The sequence below is a fragment of the Setaria italica genome, chromosome II (genome assembly GCF_000263155.2).
Source record: "Setaria italica strain Yugu1 chromosome II, Setaria_italica_v2.0, whole genome shotgun sequence".
Classification (NCBI taxonomy): Eukaryota; Viridiplantae; Streptophyta; class Magnoliopsida; order Poales; family Poaceae; genus Setaria; species Setaria italica.
Window position 1 is genome coordinate 39,082,587 of NC_028451.1, and position 5,636 is coordinate 39,088,222.

Here is a 5,636-nt window from a genome sequence, read left to right on the forward strand (position 1 = left end):
AAGGCAATCATATCCAGTTTTATTGAAAACCCAACAAACAAAATTACACAATTAAGTAGAAGTACACAATTGGTCGGTTACTGGGTTACCAGTTTTACAGACGAGTTGTTTTAAACTAAAGCAACCATCTTCAAAAAAAACAAGGATAAGAACATCTCCCGCTACTCAAACTATCTCTACCAACCCAACCACAGGAAACTTAACTTGAAAACAGGACACCCAGCGCACAGTTTTAGAGAACGCTCTACATTGAAAAAGACATTCACAGACACACAGGAGAGTCTTCATTCTCATTCAAGCAAGACCAGAGCAAGCTTCAGTTAGCTTGTTGATCACCCCTCCATCTTCTCTGGATCTTTGGACTTGGACAGTGGCTTCCACAGCAGTAGGAAAAGACACCACCATGAGCGACGCAACAACCTTGTTTAAAGACAAGGTCATTCATGCTTTTCCACAACGCCCACATTGCCCCTGCACACATAAGAAGAAAAAGTTGTCTAGATTTGGTTTTTATGTCTCTCGTTATCTCTTCTATTAATTCTGAGCACGATTGTGGTGTTTTGCCTAGACATAGCATTTCTTTGATAAAGGTTCACAAGATGGCCGCAATAGGACACTGGAAGATTATGTGATAAGTGGATTCCACCTCTTCACATAGTTTACATTTTTTGGTCCAGACCAATCTTTTTTCTTGAGCTGGACCGCCGATTGGATTCTATCATGGAAGACCATCCACATAAAGATTTAGATTTTCATAGGCACTCTCCACTTCCAAATATCTACTGCTAAGGTATCCACTACCTCCCAAAGGTCATAGCCCTATATAGGGATTTTGTTGTATATTACCTAGATTTTTTTATATATATATTTCATACTCCCTCCATCCCAAGATGCATAGATATCTGTATGTACCTAAGTCTAGATACATATAAACATCTATGAATCTAAAAAAGCTAAAACGACCTACAATTTTGAAATGGAGGGAGTACAAAATTTGCCACAATCAATTACGAAGGTTTGTGACTTGTGAGGCTTGTGATACATTTCAGTTTTCACAGCATTTCCTACAGATTCTACAACCTTTGCATCAGGTTGAACAAAAATTTATATACATCGGGAGCTGATAAGCTATGCACAGACAGCTAACTGCTGGCTGCACGGCTGCACGCCGCTGACATTGCAGCATGCCCTGACCATGGAGCTCAAGAGCGCCCTCACAACCTCCTTAGAGGCATCTTTCCTAAGCAGACACATGACGTACTCTATCACCGCGGCGTCCCAGGGCAGCGTGATCCTGCCATCGTCGCTCGTGAACCCGAACTCCTCCTGCGACATCCGCAGGAGCTCGCCGAAGAGCGCCGTTCCGAGGAACGCCAGGGGGACCTCGAAATGCCGGCCGTCGGCAGAGTACACGACGCAGTGACCCTTGCCGATCACGACGACATGCTGCAGGACGATCCTTCTTCATCTTCTTTTGCCGGGATTGGCATGAGCCTCTTCCTGGCCAGGGCGGCCATCCTTTGCCACTTCCTCGCCATCTGTGCGAGTCTCTTGGCACTAACCATGGCTTCTTCGATCTCTGCGTTTCTTGTTTGAAAGTTTTCAGAGAAGCTCAGCTTGTATCACGTGAGGTTCAGATACTGGGTGTGGTGCTTAGCTTGCTGATGAACTGATGAAGTATTTGTGCTAAGGTGGTGGATTTATAGGTGGGGGAAATGAGATGATATGGTTAGATTATTGGCTGATGAACACAATGGCATTAATAAGGACCTGCTCACCCTCCCTAGGAGGCTCTGAGCTTTAGGCTTATCTCTCTGCTTGAATTACAACTTAATCTGCCCGGACTCTTATATAATGAGCTGGCCTAACAAACTCAAACTAATTTCAACTCTATCTCTAAACAGAATCTAATCTTAACTAACTTGTGTCGCCTGGAGGAGCTTGGCCCTTGGCCATGCGATAGAACTTCTTGCCAAAGAAGGTGTCCATAATACTTCCGCTGCCCTGGGAAAACAGCTTGTCCTCAAGCTGAAATGTTGGATACCTCTCTTTGAAAGCAGTAAGATCCTCCCAAGTAGCCTCTGCTGTAGCACGACCCTCCCACTGAACAAGAAGCTCCCAGGAAGTTTTAGTAGGACGGGCATGGACAACTGCAGCACGAACTGGAAGAGCTCGGCCATGGCCAATTGGTGGAAGAGGCACAATAGCAGCAGGTGGCTCCCCGTGATGTTTCTTGAGGAAGACGACATGAAAAACGTCATGAATACGGGCACGCGGAGGAAGCAGCAAGCGATAAGCAACCGACCCAATGCGTTCAAGCACCTGGAATGGACCATAGTAGCAAGGTGCTAACTTGTGGCATATCCTAGCAGTAATCCCTGAAGCCGTGCGCTGGTGAAGCCTCAACCAAGCCCAATCGCCCACGGCAAACTCAACCTCTCGATGATTCTTATCATGAGCAGCCTTCATATAGTCCTAGGCCTGAAGCAAGCGTTCACGTATCTCTGCCAGAAACTCATCCCGCTGCTGCAGTTGTTTGTCCAGCGCCACCACACGAGCCAAGCCCGGTTCATAAGACAGAAGCGTGGGCGGATCACGACCATAGACCACCCTGAACGGAGTTGTCTGCAAGGATGTCTGGTAGGAGGTATTGTAACAAAATTCTGCCCAGGACAACCACCGCAGCCAATTCTTTGGACGATCACCAGCCAAGCAGCGCAGGTAAACACCAAGGATGCGATTGGTTACTTCAGATTGGCCATCTATCTGAGGCCGAAAAGTAGAGCTGAGACACAGCTTAACTCCAGCCAGCGTGAAAAGTTCCTTCCACAAGGCGCTAGTAAAAACCGGGTCACGATCGCTGACAATGGAGCAAGGCAAGCCATGTAACCTGACAATCAAGTCGAAGAACGCCTGAGCCACGGACATCGCTGTGTAAGGGTGACCAAGGGGAACAAAATGAGCTATCTTGGAGAACCGATCCACCACTGTAAGCACCACTGACTTGCCACCAACACGAGGAAACCCTTCTACAAAATCCATGGCAATGTCACTCCAAATCGGCGATGGAACATCAAGGGGTTGAAGGAGACCGGCAGGATGGAGGTGTTCCGTCTTGCTCCTTTGACAGACCTGGCAACCCTGGACGAACTCACGGACGAACTTAGCCGCTCCTGGATTATAGAAGGAGGCACAAAGACGATGCAAGGTCTTCTGAACACCTTCATGGCCGGCACCATGAGCTGTTTCCAATAGCTGTGGCCAGAGACTGGAAGACGTGGAACGAAGACACGCCCGCGGTGCATGAGAAACTCATCCATGATCGTCCAAGAAGCCCCCGCAGTACCTGCCTCAATCTCCCGCCGTTTAGCCACTATCTCCGGCAAGGACACAGCCTCCTGTTTGAAATCCTCGAAGAGCTGGAACTCAGGGCGAGTAATGGCCAATGCATGTAACTCCCCCGGCGTCCTCGTCGCGGCGAGAAAGAGCATCCGTTGCCCAATTCCGCTTGCCCGGCCTGTACTCCACAGTGAAAATATAGCCAAACGGTTTGCTGACCCAAGTGTGCTAAGGAATAGTAGAGAGGTGCTGATCAAGCAAATATTTGAGACTGCAGTGATCCGTTCTGATCTTGAAAGTGCGTGTCCAGAGATATGGCCTCCAATGGCGAACAGCCTGAACCAGACCAATTAACTCCCGTTCATACGCTGGCAGCTTGGCGTGCTGCGGCGCGACGGTGCGGCTGAAGAAAGCAATCGGGCCATTGCCTTGGTGGAGGACCGTGCCAAAACCAGTCCCGGAAGCGTCACAATCGACCACGAACTCTTGGTCGAAATCTGGAAGCTGGAGTACCGGCCCTGTAGTCAGCGCCTGTTTGAGTGCTTCGAATGCCTGTTTGAGATCCCATCTACTACCTTCCCTATCTTAGTAAAGTAACCATATCAACTTTGGTATTAGAGCATATGGTTCAAGTGCAGCTATCAGCTCAGGCTGGTAGGAGGCAAGGCCATGAGTTCAGAACATGCAGTGTCGCGGGAAGAAAAAGCAGATGTGATTTCGATAGGATTTCTCTGGGGCCATCTGTTTGGCACTTGCTGGCGCCAATAGTTTCAGTGTTTGGTCCTGATAGGGTATCACAATGTGCTGCCATACTGACTTGCCTGCAGTCAAGCATGCCTCATGAGGACCACATGACCTTTGGTTCAACGTCAGGACCGGTTCTGATTGTGATTCTGCAACGAAATGTAATATTCTTTGGTGATTAGTATGTCCCTTTTGAAGATCTGATGAAATTCTGATTTTCTTCTTCTGATTGAGATGCATATAGTCCGACAGTTATTCATGCTCATGCGCGTTGTATTTGAACAGCCAGATTAAATGTGTTCAGACAAGATGGTTGACAACTTCAAATCAGTTCTTCAGATGAACATTGGGTCCCAAATTTGGTCGACAACTTCATATCACTTAGCATGTCATGTGAACTCAATTTCCTTGCTTTTTCCTCATAAAGTTTCCACCTGCAATACTGTGAGTAGGCAACCAGACAATTAGCAATCATCACACAAAATTGGCATTTGCTGACAGAAACATACCACTGAGGCTGAGCTCAAAATCTGTGTGCCCGAACATATCCATGCAGTACTGATAATATATCCATACTCGTTCCAAATTCAGTCAACTTGCTCTTGCATCCATTTCAGAATACTACTTTCAGATTGTTTGCACTATCGCAGCATCTCATATCATTGAAGCACATCAATCATTGCTCCCTTGTCTGCATTTTCCTTTGGGTACTGGCCTGTTATAAAATCTGGAAAAAAAACACAGCTAAAACCTCATCATCAAACTTTGAAATAGACCTCAACATACTGTATCCATGGCGACTGATATAGCATTGGAATGGAACCGGTACCTTGATACTGAGTCTGAAAATGAGGCCATATATGATGCCAATCATTTAGTTATGTGATATGGACTAGACCTTCTGAAGACTGAAGTAATGGGAAATGCTGAAGAAAGACAACTCCTATTGAAACACATGCAAATTTCCTATGTGTGTATAACACCCCTCTTTGGGAATTTGCATGTGGAACACTTATGTAAAGAAGATCAAGTGGAACACGCAGGCACAAGAAAGATCACTGAAACATGTGGCACTTCATCTGCCTGCAATTTCAGTCAGTGGCATTGCAAGGCAAAGCACTATAGTTTACCAAAATAGGGTTCTCAACCAAATCGTCCAGAAATGATAGCTACATGATCAACATAAGTTTCCAAGCTCTGAGTATCGAGCATGGACGCCGAAACTGTTGGTGTACTATGTGTATTAGGGCCCAATAGGCCCATGTAAGACATCTTCATAGCTACCCTCTAGGGTTAGCCCATAATCTATCTATTACCTTATAGTATGGTATCAGCCTAGGTTAGGGTTAGGGTTACCTGTGACTGGCGCCGCCGCCGCCGCCGCCGTCACCGCCGACGCCGCCGCCGCCGGCCGGCACCATGGCCGGCGACTCCTTCCCCCCTCCCCTCTCCTCTTTCCCCTCTCTCCTTCCCTCGTGGGCGCAGGTGGCGGCCGCCGACCGGGCCCCTGCGGCCGCGGCTCTGGCGGCCGTCGGGCCGGGCCCTGCCGCGCG

At 47.8% G+C, this 5,636-nt stretch overlaps 1 pseudogene; it reads right to left on the minus strand.

Moving 5' to 3' along the window:
• Positions 1–1,073: 1,073 nt before the first annotated feature.
• On the minus strand, positions 1,074–2,711 carry LOC111256473 (annotated as a pseudogene).
• Positions 2,712–5,636: the final 2,925 nt, after the last annotated feature.